At 39.8% G+C, this 20,924-nt stretch overlaps 20 non-coding genes across 20 annotated transcripts; 10 read left to right on the forward strand and 10 right to left on the reverse strand.

Annotated features, from left to right (window-relative positions):
* Window positions 1-91: 91 nt before the first annotated feature.
* Trnar-ccu lies at window positions 92-164 on the forward strand. Its single transcript has one exon. It is a non-coding gene; the product is annotated as a tRNA-Arg (tRNA).
* A 635-nt stretch (window positions 165-799) lies between these two features.
* Trnas-cga lies at window positions 800-881 on the reverse strand. The gene has a single exon. It is a non-coding gene; the product is annotated as a tRNA-Ser (tRNA).
* Window positions 882-958: 77 nt separating this feature from the next.
* On the reverse strand, window positions 959-1,032 carry Trnai-aau. The gene has a single exon. It is a non-coding gene; the product is annotated as a tRNA-Ile (tRNA).
* A 264-nt stretch (window positions 1,033-1,296) lies between these two features.
* Window positions 1,297-1,380, reverse strand: Trnar-ucu. Its single transcript is given in 2 exon segments — window positions 1,297-1,332; window positions 1,344-1,380. It is a non-coding gene; the product is annotated as a tRNA-Arg (tRNA).
* Window positions 1,381-2,571: 1,191 nt separating this feature from the next.
* On the forward strand, window positions 2,572-2,644 carry Trnar-ccu. The gene has a single exon. It is a non-coding gene; the product is annotated as a tRNA-Arg (tRNA).
* A 635-nt stretch (window positions 2,645-3,279) lies between these two features.
* Window positions 3,280-3,361, reverse strand: Trnas-cga. Its single transcript has one exon. It is a non-coding gene; the product is annotated as a tRNA-Ser (tRNA).
* Window positions 3,362-3,438: 77 nt separating this feature from the next.
* Trnai-aau lies at window positions 3,439-3,512 on the reverse strand. The gene has a single exon. It is a non-coding gene; the product is annotated as a tRNA-Ile (tRNA).
* Window positions 3,513-3,978: 466 nt separating this feature from the next.
* Trnas-uga lies at window positions 3,979-4,060 on the forward strand. Its single transcript has one exon. It is a non-coding gene; the product is annotated as a tRNA-Ser (tRNA).
* A 982-nt stretch (window positions 4,061-5,042) lies between these two features.
* Trnar-ccu lies at window positions 5,043-5,115 on the forward strand. The gene has a single exon. It is a non-coding gene; the product is annotated as a tRNA-Arg (tRNA).
* Window positions 5,116-5,909: 794 nt separating this feature from the next.
* Trnai-aau lies at window positions 5,910-5,983 on the reverse strand. Its single transcript has one exon. It is a non-coding gene; the product is annotated as a tRNA-Ile (tRNA).
* A 466-nt stretch (window positions 5,984-6,449) lies between these two features.
* Window positions 6,450-6,531, forward strand: Trnas-uga. Its single transcript has one exon. It is a non-coding gene; the product is annotated as a tRNA-Ser (tRNA).
* Window positions 6,532-7,513: 982 nt separating this feature from the next.
* Trnar-ccu lies at window positions 7,514-7,586 on the forward strand. Its single transcript has one exon. It is a non-coding gene; the product is annotated as a tRNA-Arg (tRNA).
* Window positions 7,587-8,221: 635 nt separating this feature from the next.
* Trnas-cga lies at window positions 8,222-8,299 on the reverse strand. The gene has a single exon. It is a non-coding gene; the product is annotated as a tRNA-Ser (tRNA).
* A 415-nt stretch (window positions 8,300-8,714) lies between these two features.
* Trnar-ucu lies at window positions 8,715-8,798 on the reverse strand. Its single transcript is given in 2 exon segments — window positions 8,715-8,750; window positions 8,762-8,798. It is a non-coding gene; the product is annotated as a tRNA-Arg (tRNA).
* Window positions 8,799-8,916: 118 nt separating this feature from the next.
* On the forward strand, window positions 8,917-8,998 carry Trnas-uga. The gene has a single exon. It is a non-coding gene; the product is annotated as a tRNA-Ser (tRNA).
* Window positions 8,999-9,980: 982 nt separating this feature from the next.
* Trnar-ccu lies at window positions 9,981-10,053 on the forward strand. Its single transcript has one exon. It is a non-coding gene; the product is annotated as a tRNA-Arg (tRNA).
* A 635-nt stretch (window positions 10,054-10,688) lies between these two features.
* Window positions 10,689-10,770, reverse strand: Trnas-cga. The gene has a single exon. It is a non-coding gene; the product is annotated as a tRNA-Ser (tRNA).
* A 415-nt stretch (window positions 10,771-11,185) lies between these two features.
* Trnar-ucu lies at window positions 11,186-11,269 on the reverse strand. The gene is given in 2 exon segments: window positions 11,186-11,221; window positions 11,233-11,269. It is a non-coding gene; the product is annotated as a tRNA-Arg (tRNA).
* A 118-nt stretch (window positions 11,270-11,387) lies between these two features.
* Window positions 11,388-11,469, forward strand: Trnas-uga. The gene has a single exon. It is a non-coding gene; the product is annotated as a tRNA-Ser (tRNA).
* Window positions 11,470-12,451: 982 nt separating this feature from the next.
* On the forward strand, window positions 12,452-12,524 carry Trnar-ccu. The gene has a single exon. It is a non-coding gene; the product is annotated as a tRNA-Arg (tRNA).
* The last annotated feature ends 8,400 nt before the right edge of the window (window positions 12,525-20,924 follow it).

Raw genomic sequence — 20,924 nt, forward strand, 5'->3', positions numbered from 1 at the left:
TCGCTGTATGTTTATATAACATGGGACGTTTGGCTATCTTCTAGGAAAAAGCTTTGCGTCATTCCTCGGATAGGAGATTCAACATAACTCAGCCTTTCTGGCCTAATGGATAAGGCACCGGCCTCCTAAGCCGGGGATTGCGAGTTCGAGTCTCGCCAGAGGTAGCGAGCAACCGAAACTATAATTATCGAAAATCGTCGTTAAATTGGCAATTACTTGTCTTTTGTTTTACTGTTTTCAAGCAAAAATTTTCATTGGTCCAAGTGTTGGGAAATCGCTGAAATGGCATGCTTAAACTTGGAAACCTTTGCCAGTGACAATTACTTGGCAGCGGAACTTATTCTGCTGTTTTACAGGTGAACTCTGACTCTCTCATCCTTCTCTGCCGTCTTCACTGGTTCCTGGAGCAACAACGCGCTGAATTCAAGACGCTGGTCATGATGGTAAGGTGCATTCTCGGCAACGTGTACTTGTTGTCTCTCATCTACTTTTAGAAACTATCTAAACCTGGCCTACGATCACAGACCTCGACTTCGATGGACCTGACTGTTCTTACCACTCGTACGGACCATTGTTGAGAGCATGCCTTATCCAGGGTCACCCCGTTGCTTAGTTTGTCTTGTCTTGTCCAGGGCCATCACATATGCTAAAGACCTAAAGACCTTTCGTTCTTCTCTCGCTGTGTACTCCCCTACTGATTTTAAACTTGGATGTTCTCCCAAAAAATGACTAGAAATAACTTCTGGCGTCACTTGATCAAATGTTGTGTAGTTACATTTACCAATAAAATGCCACAAAACGCAGATAGTAGGATTCGAACCTACGCTCCAAGATGGAAACTGATTTCGAGTCAGTCGCCTTAACCACTCGGCCATATCTGCATTAAATGTTTTAGCAAAATATTTCGAATCTATCAGTACCTTTTAAGAGTGGAAAATATTTAATGGAAGAATTATAGTGGCCCGTAAGAGGATCGAACTCATGACCTCCGCGTTATTAGCACGGCGCTCTAACCAACTGAGCTAACAGGCCAATAAATTCTTAATATATTAATCAAAGGTTCATTCATCATCAGTTAGGTATACTCTGTGTGTCTTTAGAGAGAATGATTTAAGTTATCTACCAAGCAACGCTATATCAGCAGCACATTTCAATCGTCACTGTGAAGGCAATGCAAGCCAGTGATATTCATTGAGTGTTCGAGATATATTTGTAGTTTTATTGATCTGACATGATTCCCCATGGTTTGTGGTTAACTACTACTCATCATGAACTAATAGTTTCGTCATATGCTATTAATCGTGGCGGGACTCGAACCCGCAATTTTCGGATAACTACTTTCATAGAAGTCCGACGCCTTATCCATTAGGCCACACGACCTACACTTAAAGAAAGTGCTAGGATTTTGCATCTCTCATTTAACCTGCTCTTCAGTAAGGTCAAACGGAAATTTTGGTGAACCAATAAATATTATTACTAGATTGTCTGAAAATTCGGGGCAGTTGTGGCCGAGTGGTTAAGGCGATAGACTTGAAATCGATTCCTCTCTGAGGACTCTGAGGACGTAGGTTCGAACCCTACCAACTGCGGTGAATTGCCATTTGTTTCACATGCTAGTATTTTCTAGTGGAACAACTCATTTTCAATCGTTTACTAATATCTCAAATTTACGCATGATTACAAATATGATCTGTGCAGTCATGGGTATCCTAGGTCCCGGGATCTATCTCGGAGCCATAGACCATGACCTGTCACTTGGGGTTTCCAGAAACGTGTCTATTTTTCAGAGGTCAGTGCCAAAATGCATTATGGCGGTCTTTGAGTGTAGTTTACAAACACAAAATGTAGTCAGAGACAAATTATAGGATGAAAGAATGTGAACTCATTTTGTTTACGAAGAATAGAAAAACGTCCGTACTTCCGTCCGTAAAAGATCTATAAGCAATCGTAAAATTTAAAAATGAACTCGAACGGAAAACTATTGCAATATCAATTATTAAGCCCGGTTAGCTCAGACAGTAGAGCGCGGGACTTTTAATCCTGAGGTCAAGGGTTCAAGTCCCTTATCGGGCGGCTAGTCTTTTGATTTTAGTTAGTATTTTTGGTTTTCAACCATTTATTATCAAGTTAATATCGTTTGAAATCATTCACCATTATGGGCAGAATTCATAGATGTTCATAGACGACAACACGAGTTCTCATGGTGTTTCTTTATGTTAATTCCTACGATGTAGAGAAAGTGCGAACCAAAAGGAAGTACATTCGGATATAGGTCGTGGAACATACACAAATAATGAAATGAGATAGTGAGAAAGAGTATCCTTCATTGTGAGAGTAGAAAGCCTTGATATTTGATAAAACTAATTGCAATAGTAAATGTATGTCCAGTTATAGAACTCGAAAGCTGTAAATAGAGTTTGTAGTTAAGATTATTCAAAAAACATGGTTTTCAAGATTGAGACGATGTCCACAGACGGTAATCGCTGTATGTTTATATAACATGGGACGTTTGGCTATCTTCTAGGAAAAAGCTTTGCGTCATTCCTCGGATAGGAGGTTCAACATAACTCAGCCTTTGTGGCCCGATGGGTAAGGCACCGGCCTCCTAAGCCGGGGATTGCGAGTTCGAGTCTCGCCAGAGGTAGCGAGCAACCGAAACTATAATTATCGAAAATCGTCGTTAAATTGGCAATTACTTGTCTTTTGTTTTACTGTTTTCAAGCAAAAATTTTCATTGGTCCAAGTGTTGGGAAATCGCTGAAATGGCATGCTTAAACTTGGAAACTTTTGCCAGTGACAATTACTTGGCAGCGGAACTTATTCTGCTGTTTTACAGGTGAACTCTGACTCTCTCATCCTTCTCTGCCGTCTTCACTGGTTCCTGGAGCAACAACGCGCTGAATTCAAGACGCTGGTCATGATGGTAAGGTGCATTCTCGGCAACGTGTACTTGTTGTCTCTCATCTACTTTTAGAAACTATCTAAACCTGGCCTACGATCACAGACCTCGACTTCGATGGACCTGACTGTTCTTACCACTCGTACGGACCATTGTTGAGAGCATGCCTTATCCAGGGTCACCCCGTTGCTTAGTTTGTCTTGTCTTGTCCAGGGCCATCACATATGCTAAAGACCTAAAGACCTTTCGTTCTTCTCTCACTGTGTACTCCCCTACTGATTTTAAACTTGGATGTTCTCCCAAAAAATGACTAGAAATAACTTCTGGCGTCACTTGATCAAATGTTGTGTAGTTACATTTAGCAATAAAATGCCACAAAACGCAGATAGTAGGATTCGAACCTACGCTCCAAGATGGAAACTGATTTCGAGTCAGTCGCCTTAACCACTCGGCCATGACTGCATTAAATGATTTAGCAAAATATCTCGAATCTATCAGTACCTTTTTAGAGTGGAAAATATTTAATGGAAGAATTATAGTGGCCCGTAAGAGGATCGAACTCATGACCTCCGCGTTATTAGCACGGCGCTCTAACCAACTGAGCTAACAGGCCAATAAATTCTTAATATATTAATCAAAGGTTCATTCATCATCAGTTAGGTATACTCTGTGTGTCTTTAGAGAGAATTATTTAAGTTATCTACCAAGCAACGCTATATCAGCAGCACATTTCAATCGTCACTGTGAAGGCAATGCAAGCCAGTGATATTCATTGAGTGTTCGAGATATATTTGTAGTTTTATTGATCTGGCATGATTCCCCATGGTTTGTGGTTAACTACTACTCATCATGAACTAATAGTTTCGTCATATGCTATTAATCGTGGCGGGACTCGAACCCACAATTTTCGGATAACTACTTTCATAGAAGTCCGACGCCTTATCCATTAGGCCACACGACCTACACTTAAAGAAAGTGCTAGGATTTTGCATCTCTCATTTAACCTGCTCTTCAGTAAGGTCAAACGGAAATTTTGGTGAACCAATAAATATTATTACTAGATTGTCTGAAAATTCGGGGCAGTTGTGGCCGAGTGGTTAAGGCGATAGACTTGAAATCTATTCCTCTCTGAGGGCGTAGGTTCGAACCCTACCAACTGCGGTGAATTGCCATTTGTTTCACATGCTAGTATTTTCTAGTGGAACAACTCATTTTCAATCGTTTACTAATATCTCAAATTTACGCATGATTACAAATATGATCTGTGCAGTCATGGGTATCCTAGGTCCCGGGATCTATCTCGGAGCCATAGACCATGACCTGTCACTTGGGGTTTCCAGAAACGTGTCTATTTTTCAGAGGTCAGTGCCAAAATGCATTATGGCGGTCTTTGAGTGTAGTTTACAAACACAAAATGTAGTCAGAGACAAATTATAGGATGAAAGAATGTGAACTCATTTTGTTTACGAAGAATAGAAAAACGTCCGTACTTCCGTCCGTAAAAGATCTATAAGCAATCGTAAAATTTAAAAATGAACTCGAACGGAAAACTATTGCAATATCAATTATTAAGCCCGGTTAGCTCAGACAGTAGAGCGCGGGACTTTTAATCCTGAGGTCAAGGGTTCAAGTCCCTTAACGGGCGGCTAGTCTTTTGATTTTAGTTAGTATTTTTGGTTTTCAACCATTTATTATCAAGTTAATATCGTTTGAAATCATTCACCATTATGGGCAGAATTCATAGATGTTCATAGACGACAACACGAGTTCTCATGGTGTTTCTTTATGTTAATTCCTACGATGTAGAGAAAGTGCGAACCAAAAGGAAGTACATTCGGATATAGGTCGTGGAACATACACAAATAATGAAATGAGATAGTGAGAAAGAGTATCCTTCATTGTGAGAGTAGAAAGCCTTGATATTTGATAAAACTAATTGCAATAGTAAATGTATGTCCAGTTATAGAACTCGAAAGCTGTAAATAGAGTTTGTAGTTAAGATTATTCAAAAAACATGGTTTTCAAGATTGAGACGATGTCCACAGACGGTAATCGCTGTATGTTTATATAACATGGGACGTTTGGCTATCTTCTAGGAAAAAGCTTTGCGTCATTCCTCGGATAGGAGGTTCAACATAACTCAGCCTTTGTGGCCCGATGGGTAAGGCACCGGCCTCCTAAGCCGGGGATTGCGAGTTCGAGTCTCGCCAGAGGTAGCGAGCAACCGAAACTATAATTATCGAAAATCGTCGTTAAATTGGCAATTACTTGTCTTTTGTTTTACTGTTTTCAAGCAAAAATTTTCATTGGTCCAAGTGTTGGGAAATCGCTGAAATGGCATGCTTAAACTTGGAAACTTTTGCCAGTGACAATTACTTGGCAGCGGAACTTATTCTGCTGTTTTACAGGTGAACTCTGACTCTCTCATCCTTCTCTGCCGTCTTCACTGGTTCCTGGAGCAACAACGCGCTGAATTCAAGACGCTGGTCATGATGGTAAGGTGCATTCTCGGCAACGTGTACTTGTTGTCTCTCATCTACTTTTAGAAACTATCTAAACCTGGCCTACGATCACAGACCTCGACTTCGATGGACCTGACTGTTCTTACCACTCGTACGGACCATTGTTGAGAGCATGCCTTATCCAGGGTCACCCCGTTGCTTAGTTTGTCTTGTCTTGTCCAGGGCCATCACATATGCTAAAGACCTAAAGACCTTTCGTTCTTCTCTCACTGTGTACTCCCCTACTGATTTTAAACTTGGATGTTCTCCCAAAAAATGACTAGAAATAACTTCTGGCGTCACTTGATCAAATGTTGTGTAGTTACATTTACCAATAAAATGCCACAAAACGCAGATAGTAGGATTCGAACCTACGCTCCAAGATGGAAACTGATTTCGAGTCAGTCGCCTTAACCACTCGGCCATGACTGCATTAAATGATTTAGCAAAATATCTCGAATCTATCAGTACCTTTTTAGAGTGGAAAATATTTAATGGAAGAATTATAGTGGCCCGTAAGAGGATCGAACTCATGACCTCCGCGTTATTAGCACGGCGCTCTAACCAACTGAGCTAACAGGCCAATAAATTCTTAATATATTAATCAAAGGTTCATTCATCATCAGTTAGGTATACTCTGTGTGTCTTTAGAGAGAATTATTTAAGTTATCTACCAAGCAACGCTATATCAGCAGCACATTTCAATCGTCACTGTGAAGGCAATGCAAGCCAGTGATATTCATTGAGTGTTCGAGATATATTTGTAGTTTTATTGATCTGGCATGATTCCCCATGGTTTGTGGTTAACTACTACTCATCATGAACTAATAGTTTCGTCATATGCTATTAATCGTGGCGGGACTCGAACCCACAATTTTCGGATAACTACTTTCATAGAAGTCCGACGCCTTATCCATTAGGCCACACGACCTACACTTAAAGAAAGTGCTAGGATTTTGCATCTCTCATTTAACCTGCTCTTCAGTAAGGTCAAACGGAAATTTTGGTGAACCAATAAATATTATTACTAGATTGTCTGAAAATTCGGGGCAGTTGTGGCCGAGTGGTTAAGGCGATAGACTTGAAATCTATTCCTCTCTGAGGGCGTAGGTTCGAACCCTACCAACTGCGGTGAATTGCCATTTGTTTCACATGCTAGTATTTTCTAGTGGAACAACTCATTTTCAATCGTTTACTAATATCTCAAATTTACGCATGATTACAAATATGATCTGTGCAGTCATGGGTATCCTAGGTCCCGGGATCTATCTCGGAGCCATAGACCATGACCTGTCACTTGGGGTTTCCAGAAACGTGTCTATTTTTCAGAGGCCAGTGCCGAAATGCATTATGGCGGTCTTTGAGTGTAGTTTACAAACACAAAATGTAGTCAGAGACAAATTATAGGATGAAAGAATGTGAACTCATTTTGTTTACGAAGAATAGAAAAACGTCCGTTCTTCCGTCCGTAAAAGATCTATAAGCAATCGTAAAATTTAAAAATGAACTCGAACGGAAAACTATTGCAATATCAATTATTAAGCCCGGTTAGCTCAGACGGTAGAGCGCGGGACTTTTAATCCTGAGGTCAAGGGTTCAAGTCCTATATCGGGCGGCTAGTCTTTTGATTTTAGTTAGTATTTTTGGTTTTCCACCATTTATTATCAAGTTAATATCGTTTGAAATCATTCACCATTATGGGCAGAATTCATAGATGTTCATAGACGACAACACGAGTTCTCATGGTGTTTCTTTATGTTAATTCCTACGATGTAGAGAAAGTGCGAACCAAAAGGAAGTACATTCGGATATAGGTCGTGGAACATACACAAATAATGAAATGAGATAGTGAGAAAGAGTATCCCTCATTGTGAGAGTAGAAAGCCTTGATATTTGATACAACTAATTGCAATAGTAAATGTATGTCCAGTTATAGAACTCGAAAGCTGTAAATAGAATTTGTAGTTAAGATTATTCAAAAAACATGGTTTTCAAGATTGAGACGATGTCCACAGACGGTAATCGCTGTATGTTTATATAACATGGGACGTTTGGCTATCTTCTAGGAAAAAGCTTTGCGTCATTCCTCGGATAGGAGGTTCAACATAACTCAGCCTTTGTGGCCCAATGGGTAAGGCACCGGCCTCCTACGCCGGGGATTGCGAGTTCGAGTCTCGCCAGAGGTAGCGAGCAACCGAAACTATAATTATCGAAAATCGTCGTTAAATTGGCAATTACTTGTCTTTTGTTTTACTGTTTTCAAGCAAAAATTTTCATTGGTCCAAGTGTTGGGAAATCGCTGAAATGGCATGCTTAAACTTGGAAACCTTTGCCAGTGACAATTACTTGGCAGCGGAACTTATTCTGCTGTTTTACAGGTGAACTCTGACTCTCTCATCCTTCTCTGCCGTCTTCACTGGTTCCTGGAGCAACAACGCGCTGAATTCAAGACGCTGGTCATGATGGTAAGGTGCATTCTCGGCAACGTGTACTTGTTGTCTCTCATCTACTTTTAGAAACTATCTAAACCTGGCCTACGATCACAGACCTCGACTTTGATGGACCTGACTGTTCTTACCACTCGTACGGACCATTGTTGAGAGCATGCCTTATCCAGGGTCACCCCGTTGCTTAGTTTGTCTTGTCTTGTCCAGGGCCATCACATATGCTAAAGACCTAAAGACCTTTCGTTCTTCTCTCACTGTGTACTCCCCTACTGATTTTAAACTTGGATGTTCTCCCAAAAAATGACTAGAAATAACTTCTGGCGTCACTTGATCAAATGTTGTGTAGTTACATTTACCAATAAAATGCCACAAAACGCAGATAGTAGGATTCGAACCTACGAAGATGGAAACTGATTTCGAGTCAGTCGCCTTAACCACTCGGCCATATCTGCATTAAATGTTTTAGCAAAATATTTCGAATGTATCAGTACCTTTTTAGAGTGGAAAATATTTAATGGAAGAATTATAGTGGCCCGTAAGAGGATCGAACTCATGACCTCCGCGTTATTAGCACGGCGCTCTAACCAACTGAGCTAAAAGGCCAATAAATTCTTGATATATAAATCAAAGGTTCATTCATCATCAGTTAGGTATACTCTGTGTGTCTTTAGAGAGAATGATTTAAGTTATCTACCAAGCAACGCTATATCAGCAGCACATTTCAATCGTCACTGTGAAGGCAATGCAAGCCAGTGATATTCATTGAGTGTTCGAGATATATTTGTAGTTTTATTGATCTGACATGATTCCCCATGGTTTGTGGTTAACTACTACTCATCATGAACTAATAGTTTCGTCATATGCTATTAATCGTGGCGGGACTCGAACCCGCAATTTTCGGATAACTACTTTCATAGAAGTCCGACGCCTTATCCATTAGGCCACACGACCTACACTTAAAGAAAGTGCTAGGATTTTGCATCTCTCATTTAACCTGCTCTTCAGTAAGGTCAAACGGAAATTTTGGTGAACCAATAAATATTATTACTAGATTGTCTGAATATTCGGGGCAGTTGTGGCCGAGTGGTTAAGGCGATAGACTTGAAATCTATTCCTCTCTGAGGGCGTAGGTTCGAACCCTACCAACTGCGGTGAATTGCCATTTGTTTCACATGCTAGTATTTTCTAGTGGAACAACTCATTTTCAATCGTTTACTAATATCTCAAATTTACGCATGATTACAAATATGATCTGTGCAGTCATGGGTATCCTAGGTCCCGGGATCTATCTCGGAGCCATAGACCATGACCTGTCACTTGGGGTTTCCAGAAACGTGTCTATTTTTCAGAGGCCAGTGCCGAAATGCATTATGGCGGTCTTTGAGTGTAGTTTACAAACACAAAATGTAGTCAGAGACAAATTATAGGATGAAAGAATGTGAACTCATTTTGTTTACGAAGAATAGAAAAACGTCCGTACTTCCGTCCGTAAAAGATCTATAAGCAATCGTAAAATTAAAAAATGAACTCGAACGGAAAACTATTGCAATATCAATTATTAAGCCCGGTTAGCTCAGACGGTAGAGCGCGGGACTTTTAATCCTGAGGTCAAGGGTTCAAGTCGCTTATCGGGCGGCTAGTCTTTTGATTTTAGTTAGTATTTTTGGTTTTCCACCATTTATTATCAAGTTAATATCGTTTGAAATCATTCACCATTATGGGCAGAATTCATAGATGTTCATAGACGACAACACGAGTTCTCATGGTGTTTCTTTATGTTAATTCCTACGATGTAGAGAAAGTGCGAACCAAAAGGAAGTACATTCGGATATAGGTCGTGGAACATACACAAATAATGAAATGAGATAGTGAGAAAGAGTATCCCTCATTGTGAGAGTAGAAAGCCTTGATATTTGATAAAACTAATTGCAATAGTAAATGTATGTCCAGTTATAGAACTCGAAAGCTGTAAATAGAGTTTGTAGTTAAGATTATTCAAAAAACATGGTTTTCAAGATTGAGACGATGTCCACAGACGGTAATCGCTGTATGTTTATATAACATGGGACGTTTGGCTATCTTCTAGGAAAAAGCTTTGCGTCATTCCTCGGATAGGAGATTCAACATAACTCAGCCTTTGTGGCCTAATGGATAAGGCACTGGCCTCCTAAGCCGGGGATTGCGAGTTCGAGTCTCGCCAGAGGTAGCGAGCAACCGAAACTATAATTATCGAAAATCGTCGTTAAGTTGGCAATTACTTGTCTTTTGTTTTACTGTTTTCAAGCAAAAATTTTCATTGGTCCAAGTGTTGGGAAATCGCTGAAATGGCATGCTTAAACTTGGAAACCTTTGCCAGTGACAATTACTTGGCAGCGGAACTTATTCTGCTGTTTTACAGGTGAACTCTGACTCTCTCATCCTTCTCTGCCGTCTTCACTGGTTCCTGGAGCAACAACGCGCTGAATTCAAGACGCTGGTCATGATGATAAGGTGCATTCTCGGCAACGTGTACTTGTTGTCTCTCATCTACTTTTAGAAACTATCTAAACCTGGCCAACGATCACAGACCTCGACTTCGATGGACCTGACTGTTCTTACCACTCGTACGGACCATTGTTGAGAGCATGCCTTATCCAGGGTCACCCCGTTGCTTAGTTTGTCTTGTCTTGTCCAGGGCCATCACATATGCTAAAGACCTAAAGACCTTTCGTTCTTCTCTCACTGTGTACTCCCCTACTGATTTTAAACTTGGATGTTCTCCCAAAAAATGACTAGAAATAACTTCTGGCGTCACTTGATCAAATGTTGTGTAGTTACATTTACCAATAAAATGCCACAAAACGCAGATAGTAGGATTCGAACCTACGCTCGAAGATGGAAACTGATTTCGAGTCAGTCGCCTTAACCACTCGGCCATATCTGCATTAAATGTTTTAGCAAAATATTTCGAATGTATCAGTACCTTTTTAGAGTGGAAAATATTTAATGGAAGAATTATAGTGGCCCGTAAGAGGATCGAACTCATGACCTCCGCGTTATTAGCACGGCGCTCTAACCAACTGAGCTAAAAGGCCAATAAATTCTTGATATATAAATCAAAGGTTCATTCATCATCAGTTAGGTATACTCTGTGTGTCTTTAGAGAGAATGATTTAAGTTATCTACCAAGCAACGCTATATCAGCAGCACATTTCAATCGTCACTGTGAAGGCAATGCAAGCCAGTGATATTCATTGAGTGTTCGAGATATATTTGTAGTTTTATTGATCTGACATGATTCCCCATGGTTTGTGGTTAACTACTACTCATCATGAACTAATAGTTTCGTCATATGCTATTAATCGTGGCGGGACTCGAACCCGCAATTTTCGGATAACTACTTTCATAGAAGTCCGACGCCTTATCCATTAGGCCACACGACCTACACTTAAAGAAAGTGCTAGGATTTTGCATCTCTCATTTAACCTGCTCTTCAGTAAGGTCAAACGGAAATTTTGGTGAACCAATAAATATTATTACTAGATTGTCTGAATATTCGGGGCAGTTGTGGCCGAGTGGTTAAGGCGATAGACTTGAAATCTATTCCTCTCTGAGGGCGTAGGTTCGAACCCTACCAACTGCGGTGAATTGCCATTTGTTTCACATGCTAGTATTTTCTAGTGGAACAACTCATTTTCAATCGTTTACTAATATCTCAAATTTACGCATGATTACAAATATGATCTGTGCAGTCATGGGTATCCTAGGTCCCGGGATCTATCTCGGAGCCATAGACCATGACCTGTCACTTGGGGTTTCCAGAAACGTGTCTATTTTTCAGAGGCCAGTGCCGAAATGCATTATGGCGGTCTTTGAGTGTAGTTTACAAACACAAAATGTAGTCAGAGACAAATTATAGGATGAAAGAATGTGAACTCATTTTGTTTACGAAGAATAGAAAAACGTCCGTACTTCCGTCCGTAAAAGATCTATAAGCAATCGTAAAATTAAAAAATGAACTCGAACGGAAAACTATTGCAATATCAATTATTAAGCCCGGTTAGCTCAGACGGTAGAGCGCGGGACTTTTAATCCTGAGGTCAAGGGTTCAAGTCGCTTATCGGGCGGCTAGTCTTTTGATTTTAGTTAGTATTTTTGGTTTTCCACCATTTATTATCAAGTTAATATCGTTTGAAATCACTCACCATTATGGGCAGAATTCATAGATGTTCATAGACGACAACACGAGTTCTCATGGTGTTTCTTTATGTTAATTCCTACGATGTAGAGAAAGTGCGAACCAAAAGGAAGTACATTCGGATATAGGTCGTGGAACATACACAAATAATGAAATGAGATAGTGAGAAAGAGTATCCCTCATTGTGAGAGTAGAAAGCCTTGATATTTGATAAAACTAATTGCAATAGTAAATGTATGTCCAGTTATAGAACTCGAAAGCTGTAAATAGAGTTTGTAGTTAAGATTATTCAAAAAACATGGTTTTCAAGATTGAGACGATGTCCACAGACGGTAATCGCTGTATGTTTATATAACATGGGACGTTTGGCTATCTTCTAGGAAAAAGCTTTGCGTCATTCCTCGGATAGGAGATTCAACATAACTCAGCCTTTGTGGCCTAATGGATAAGGCACTGGCCTCCTAAGCCGGGGATTGCGAGTTCGAGTCTCGCCAGAGGTAGCGAGCAACCGAAACTATAATTATCGAAAATCGTCGTTAAGTTGGCAATTACTTGTCTTTTGTTTTACTGTTTTCAAGCAAAAATTTTCATTGGTCCAAGTGTTGGGAAATCGCTGAAATGGCATGCTTAAACTTGGAAACCTTTGCCAGTGACAATTACTTGGCAGCGGAACTTATTCTGCTGTTTTACAGGTGAACTCTGACTCTCTCATCCTTCTCTGCCGTCTTCACTGGTTCCTGGAGCAACAACGCGCTGAATTCAAGACGCTGGTCATGATGGTAAGGTGCATTCTCGGCAACGTGTACTTGTTGTCTCTCATCTACTTTTAGAAACTATCTAAACCTGGCCTACGATCACAGACCTCGACTTCGATGGACCTGACTGTTCTTACCACTCGTACGGACCATTGTTGAGAGCATGCCTTATCCAGGGTCACCCCGTTGCTTAGTTTGTCTTGTCTTGTCCAGGGCCATCACATATGCTAAAGACCTAAAGACCTTTCGTTCTTCTCTCACTGTGTACTCCCCTACTGATTTTAAACTTGGATGTTCTCCCAAAAAATGACTAGAAATAACTTCTGGCGTCACTTGATCAAATGTTGTGTAGTTACATTTACCAATAAAATGCCACAAAACGCAGATAATAGGATTCGAACCTAGGGATTTTTTCTAGCAGTGAAGGAATCGCTTGGCCATTTTTTTCAGTTAAGTCAGCAAAACAAGGACGTAAAAATAAAGTTATTCAACTGATTCTTTTTCAACTTTGGTTCGGCTAGGCAATTTCACAAATTTTGTGTAGATGTTGATTTAAATGACACTGACTTGTAAAGACTATTGTGTGATTTTATGATGGATATAATTGTTTTTAAGGCAGGTTGTATCTTGTATCTGAGGATTCAGGAAACTTTCCGCGCTGCCATTCGTGCATGACGTCCATTATGTTTCCAAGCTTTCAGCAAGGAGGATTTTATGTTCTCTTTTAGCAAAATATTGTGACCGACAGAGTGTCACAGTTGGTTTGAATTTTCTCTCACTGCTGCAGAAATTGCCAGGGTTGAGTTGGGTTGAAGGGTTATAGCCAGCGAAGATTTCCTACTCAGTAATTGGCCTTGTTCACGTATAAATATTTAGGGAAAGATGTAGGCCATAACCCTCTGCTTGATGGATAGTCACGACATTGCATGACAGTGACTCTTTTCCGTTGTAAATACTTTACTTTGGTGAGCAGAAGACAATCGTGGCTGCAGTACCATCTTCTAATTTTATGTCACTTTCATATGCATGCTATGTCTCGTTTATGCAGGGTAATAGATTGATTGACCATATTGTCGTAGCCAAATTTTCTGACAGTATACAACACAAAGTGGATGTCTCGACGGTGTTATTGTTGGCCAAGAGTTTTTAATTTTTAGGCTCGAGATAACTGTTCCAACAGTATTTGGGGAATTCAAAGTAAAACCCAATTGGGGTTGTCAAGAAATTGATATCTCACCCAAGTAGTCCAAATGATGTTGTTTACGTATAATTTATGTATTATGTTGACATATTTCTTCAAATTTTCTTTTTACCTAAAAAAGAATACGAATGGAATATCATTTTAACACTCGAGTGGTAATGTAAACAAAGCTTTATAACATTTAGAAAATGACATCGTTTCTAGAACAACACGTTTTTTCTTGGCGTTTGAAAAGGGATCATGGCAGAATGACGGATTCCCATTGTGAGTAAAAATAGATGTAAGTAAATAAAATTACTTATTATTATTAACAACTTAATTTTTAAGTAAAAATAAAAAGTAAAATTTATTACATACAAGTAACAGAAATTTGTGTCATTGCAACTATGGACTAAGCTACAGAAGAAATTAGTTTCACAAGTAACACAAAATAAATGAAATGTGTAATAATTTTCTCATTAGATATTCTGTTAAAGTTTTTCATAAGTAATTCGTTTCAGTAGTAATACCAGCGATAATAAATCGATTATGGAGACAGCGTTAGACCCGCAGCTACAGTGATAAAACGAGCACCAGTTTACCGCCGTGCTTTTTCTTTGGAACAGAGTCAACATTTTATTGTTTATTTAAGAAATGGAACAAGTAATTTAAGAAATTAAGCCATTTACTTAGCCATTTATTTTAGGGGCTATCTATCTTATATGCTATGTACCCTATATCCTATTTGCTTTACTCTTCAAACAAGAAAATAATATAATATTACAGGGATGTATGTCATTTCGGACCCTACCCTTTCAGCCCCGTACCATTTCGGCCCAATCCGAAATCGACCTACCAATTCGGCCCCACTATTTACCTTTTCGGCCCCATTTTCATAAATATTTTTGAAGTTGTTAAATAATTTATCTAGTTGAAAAGTTAAATAACAAGAAGAGAGTATTTTAGTAAAAGAAGCGAACGTCTAAAATTTTAAATATTTATTGGATTATTAATGGACGTTCACTTTTTTATACTAAAATACTTACACAGTAATCAAAGAAATATTTAAAAATTTTCGACAATTTGTTTTATGGTAGAGATTTTGCAAAACAATTTTTGGTCCAAAGCGTTACACATATTTTTTTACTCGAAGTAGCTTACGTGATTTTAAGCCAATTATATCTGTAACTTTAAGATTTTTTTCTACATTTCGGTCTTATTCTCTTGTTAAGCTTTACATATTGTACTTCTAACGATGCTTTATAACGATATTTTAGTTTTATAGCTTATATATATATAATAGCTTCTTTCTTTCTTTAAACTTATTTTATTTTAATAAAGCTGTCATTTCGGACCCAGTTTTGGACATTTTCGGCCCCGGGCCGAAATGGTTAAAAAGGGCCGAAAAGGTATGGGGCCGAAATGTTAGTGTCCGAAACGACGGGATACCGTATTACAGGAGTTGACGTGTTGAGGCTAACTCAACCGAGTCAACGATGATTTGTGTATTAGAAATTTAATTTTTCGTTTCATATTTTAGAAAGCAGAAAGTAATCAAAATAAAATTGTAAAAAAAAATATTGTTAGATGCAAAACCAGCGTAAGGAGCGGGAGATTAACTGGGAACAAAACGGGTACCCAACAAAGCATGCTAAAATATTTTTCTCGTAAAAGAATATGTAGCCTAACAGGTGACAGAATATATTGACATTCTTCATATCGTGTTGGGGGGGAGGTTGCATTTTCTTCCGTTGTTACTCTTCCACTCTATCAAAACATATTTTAACATTTCTCTTGATTAAAAGCTTCTATGCAAGCAAGGTAGTTTTCCTACGGGAGCAAAGAAGAAAATTAATTCACGGATTGTTTCGTAGACTATATGTTGAAAGTATGTACAGCGTCCGGCTTGCAGGTGATGTTTGCCATCAATCAACAAAGAGTTTTCAAGAATGCAACTTTGTCTGAAGTAGGCTAAACTGTCATCTGAAAAAATTTCTACTGAATGTAAAATCGAATGATGTAAATAATCACCTTATCTTTTTAGCTTACATGCCTTCACATTATTCGAAAATGATTTTTTTTAGCCGAGCACATACTTAAAACACAGATTGGTGACATTCGGGACAAAACATTTCCTGGCACCGGAAGTGATCGTTGGAATTGGGTTCCGCGTCGCTAAAGCTTTAAATTTCGTCCTAATTGAAGACTTAAGTTGCCCACCCCAAAGTTGCGCTCACCTGGTAACCGTTGTCGTATTTTTAGCTCACCAGTTGGTCCGTTTGAAACCTTCTCGATTAATTGTGTGACGTGATTCCGGGTATCGATGTAAGGTCCCGGCATTAAGGTAGGCCTTGTGGCATCCAGCCGACTCTTCCGACTCATTTTCGTCGTGATCCACTCTCCAGAAAGAAGCCCTCATTACACGATTAAACCACTGCAGCACCTGTTTTAGTTCACCGATCCAATTAAAATAAAGACTAACTCTTATTTGTCTATTCTATTTAGACATAAAAATATTTTAAAAATGGATGGAAAATCGTCTTTCACGTATAGGCAACGGTTTTGACGTACCGACTCAATAGTTAAGCGGGCGAGAGACCAGCTGGACGCTAGCGTTGTAAATCTCCAGAGGAGTTCCACACTGGATGGGCACGCATTTCAGAGGTCGGAAAACTGGGAGGATGTCTTCCCATTTCCTCTCGTCCTGGTAGGTCAAAGAATACGGTTCGTCCTGCCTGAACACTGGAAGGAAATCCGGTGGCAGACAACATAGAATTCCGAAGACACTTACGGCCCAATCTGGGAGCTGAAAACTGGGAGAATCGTTGGCTCGCAAGTGACCAGAATGCACTCAGGTGACTGTTCTGCTCGCAGGGGCGTGTTCCATCGCTGGACAGGCGTATTCTTTTGATGCAATTATAGGAGACGGTATTACTGAAGTTTGTTATGTTCGCCAATTCGTTGAGAATGTAACCGGGAAATCCGCAATTGACTCGATGGCATTCCTGTTCAGTATTGTACCATTCTCCGTAGGCCAGGCAAGGTCGACGGACCGACGTAGTCGATAAGAAGCGTAAACGGATTCGTTTTTTTTAAATATTTATATACTCAGCCGTTTTGCGGTGGAATCGGATCGAAGCAACTACGACATAAGAGTAATAAGAACTAAAAGAAAAGAAAATGAATCAACGAGTCTAAATAATGACGAAAGCTAAAGAAGCTGATTACGAACCAGACTGTTTTAAAGCAGATTCGGAAACAGCTTTGCATGATCAAACACCTTCATTAGAGAGCGGAATCCCAGCAGGGTGAAGAACCAACATTCTCCAGACCTGAGAGGGGTGACATTTTTTGTTATTGTTTCTGAAAAAGTTGGTAGACAAAATATTCCTTACATGTAAAATTTTCATTAGAATAACATCACTGCAACTTTCAGTTCCAAAAAATCCTGCATGTGTCACAGCATCAGCTAAACTTTCAACTACAATGGCAGCTGATTCCTGGCCTAGTTCTGAGAGAGGTTATTGAAAAAAGAGATCAGGCAAACTTGTGATTTCAAAAGATGTTGGCACTAGAATGTTATTACCAATCAATCCAAAAGACAGGAATATATAAGCCTGCAATGTCAGTGTAATTTACAACTTGAACTAAATTCTAGAATTAAATTTTTCCGACATTAGAATCCAAAGGCTATATTATTACTATGTAATCCTGTATAGGAATTAAATTTTCTTATATTTTTCAAATTTTTTATGAAACAGAGAAAGAGAAGACGGAATGTATTTTTGGCTAAAATGGAAAGATTTGGATGACAACCAAAATATGTGGGAGCCGTACTCCAACACCAACTGCAAAATCTAATAGCCCAAGTACTACGAAAGGTAAGACTGGGTGTTTTTATCTAGTTTTACTGTTATTTTTGTCATTTCTGCATTACTAGGCTAGAAAATAATCTTGAAAAAAAAGAAGAGACCAAGAAAAGGCAAAAGAAAGCTGGAAAGAAAGTGTAAAAGAACGCTAAAGAAGATGAATCGAGAAGAGCAAGGGGATCGAGTTTAATGGTTGGAGATATAAAAGAGATCGCGGCAGAAATGGTAGTTGATGAGGCAGGTCTGGTAGTAGTAGAGAAAGAAGCAGTTGGTGTAGTAGATGTAGATTTGAATAGGGAAGGATTAGGTGTGTCCCCGTGTTCCCTGATTACAGTGTATGGGCTGTAAGTGTGTGAAGTAGAGAGAACAGAAAATCTCCAAGAATTGAATGGAAAAATTGCACTGAGCTGTTTTGAGGGAAGAGTTGAGCTCTCAACATAACGAAATATAGAAAATAGGTTTTCTGTTTAAATTTATTTGGAAAGTTGAATGTTTGCATATTCTGGGCTGTCAGTCTGAACTTGAAAAGTGTTTAATTATATTCTGCAAGTTTGTCTTTCGTTGAATAACCAGCAATGAAGCATTATTGACTCGTAATCAGCATCTGACTGTGTTAGCACTCCCATTTCACACAAAACAACTTCAACACATACAAAACCCCGCCAACCCGGGGTTCGCCCGCGGTTTTCCGACAAGAAAAAAACCTAACAGAAAATGAACCCAACCCAAGACAATGGGTCATCACCAGTATCAATTTCATTTTGTTTTTCTTTTCGACCAAGTGCCAGCGGTTCGGAGCGCTTGTGTATGCGCACCGTCCATGCGGCTTAACAGCACCGCCATTTTTTCTCTCCCGCAACGGTTGGAATTACATTCCCGTTCGTGCAGTCATTCGTGGTTCCCCTTCGTATATCACTCCGTCAGTTGTGCAAAAAGACTTTCATTAATCGTGTGGACACAATGCACTGTTTCTCGATAGGAGGTTCTACAATCATGGTCGTCTGCCTTGTGCTAAATATTCGGTCATTACCAATCAATCCAAAAGACAGGAATATATAAGCCTGCAATGTCAGTGTAATTTACAACTTGAACTAAATTCTAGAATTAAATTTTTCCGACATTAGAATCCAGAGGCTATATTATTACTATGTAATCCTGTATAGGAATTAAATTTTCTTATATTTTTCAAATTTTTTATGAAACAGAGAAAGAGAAGACGGAATGTATTTTTGGCTAAAATGGAAAGATTTGGATGACAACCAAAATATGTGGGAGCCGTACTCCAACACCAACTGCAAAATCTAATAGCCCAAGTACTACGAAAGGTAAGACTGGGTGTTTTTATCTAGTTTTACTGTAATTTTTGTCATTTCTGCATTACTAGGCTAGAAAATGTTGGAGTGAAGTGTTAAATAAACAGTATTGTATGCAAGTAACTTTTATTCGGGGTTGACATACCTGTCAGCACAAATCTCTTTAATCAAGTGAAGCCTTTGACAGTGACACTTGAAAGACATAGACAGCACTAAAAGGGCTGGGAACACAAAGAAGGTAGTACTAAACAGTTGGGTGGGGTTGTGCAACCACCACGGTTTGGCAACATCTCCAACACCTCCTCTCAAACTGTGGGGGTTTGCGGAAGTGGCTTTACACCGATCTGGTCGCGTAAGAAAATGAATCGAGGTCCTGGGAGTGGTTTTGTCAGGATGTCGGCTAGTTGGTTTTCTGTTGGGACATACGACATCTCGATGTTACCGTTGTGTTGTTGATGTCGCACAAAGTGATACTTGACTGCTATGTGTTTGGTGCGCTGATGGAATTCTGGATTCTTGATGAGACGGATTGCTCCTTGATTATCACAGAGTACAGGGATTGGTCCGATTTCATCGCCTTTCACTTCTCTCAGAAATTGCTGCAACCAGATGGCTTCTTTTGAAGTTTCACTAGCTGCCACGAACTCAGCTTCAGTTGTTGAGAGGGAGACACATTGTTGGAGCTTGCTGCTCCATGACACTGAGGCTCCATTGTACAGAAAAACGAAGCCACTGGTTGACCGGCGGTTGTCCAGGTTTCCAGCAAAGTCGGAGTCAGTGAATCCAGTTAGGTTGTTCTTCTGCTGCCCGTCAAAGCAGAGTCCAAGGTGGGCAGATCCAGCTAGGTAGGCAAATATTCTCTTTACACCATTCCAATGTCCGTCTCCTGGGTTTTGACAGAATTGGGACGCTTGTCCTACAGCAAAGGCTATGTCCGGTCTTGTCGTTGTCATGATATACATGAGGAATCCGATTGCTTCCCTGTAGCGAGTTAAATGAGGGCTAATTGGATCAGGTTGGGTACTTGGTGACATTGCAGCTGTTAGACGGGCATTGGGGTCAGCTGGGATTGACTTTGGGTGACACAAATCAAGATTAAACTTCTTAAGAATTTTGTTGACAAAATCAATTTGAGATATGAAGAGCTTTTTGTTTGGCCTGTCTCTAAGAATGTCTAAACCAATAAAGCGGTCTGCTGGTAAAGAGCGGATTTCAAAGTGCATGTTAAGGTAATTGAGGATGGAGGTGGATACAGATTTTTTGTTTGTACATATAAGACCGTCGTCAACAAATATACACACGATTGTGATTTCACCCTCCTCTTGGCGACGGTAGTAGACACAGCTGTCCGAATCACAGCGAGTAAGTCCAAACTTTACCAGAAATTCATTGAATTTTGTGTTCCAGGCTCTAGGGGACTGTTTCAGTCCATATAGGGATTTCTTGAGGCGGCAAACTTCATTTTCTCGTCCTGCTATGACGAAACCTTCGGGTTGTTCTAGGTAGAGCTCCTCCTCTAGTTCGCCGTAGAGGAACGCTGTTTTTATATCCAGTTGAGTGATTTCCAGATCGAGGGCTGCAACAAGGGAGAGGACGGTGCGGAGAGAGCATTGTTTCACCACCGGTGCGTAGGTGTCCTGGTAGTCTATTCCTTGGCTTTGGGTGTAGCCTTTTGCTACTAGTCGGGCTTTGTATCGAGTAGGAACATCTTTATGGCCAGGTTTCACCGTGAAGATCCATTTCGTCCTGATTGGTTTTCGTCCTTGTGGAAGAGGAGTTAGTT

Source organism: Daphnia pulex, chromosome 2 (genome assembly GCF_021134715.1).
Source record: "Daphnia pulex isolate KAP4 chromosome 2, ASM2113471v1".
In the NCBI taxonomy this organism is placed as follows: domain Eukaryota; kingdom Metazoa; phylum Arthropoda; class Branchiopoda; order Diplostraca; family Daphniidae; genus Daphnia; species Daphnia pulex.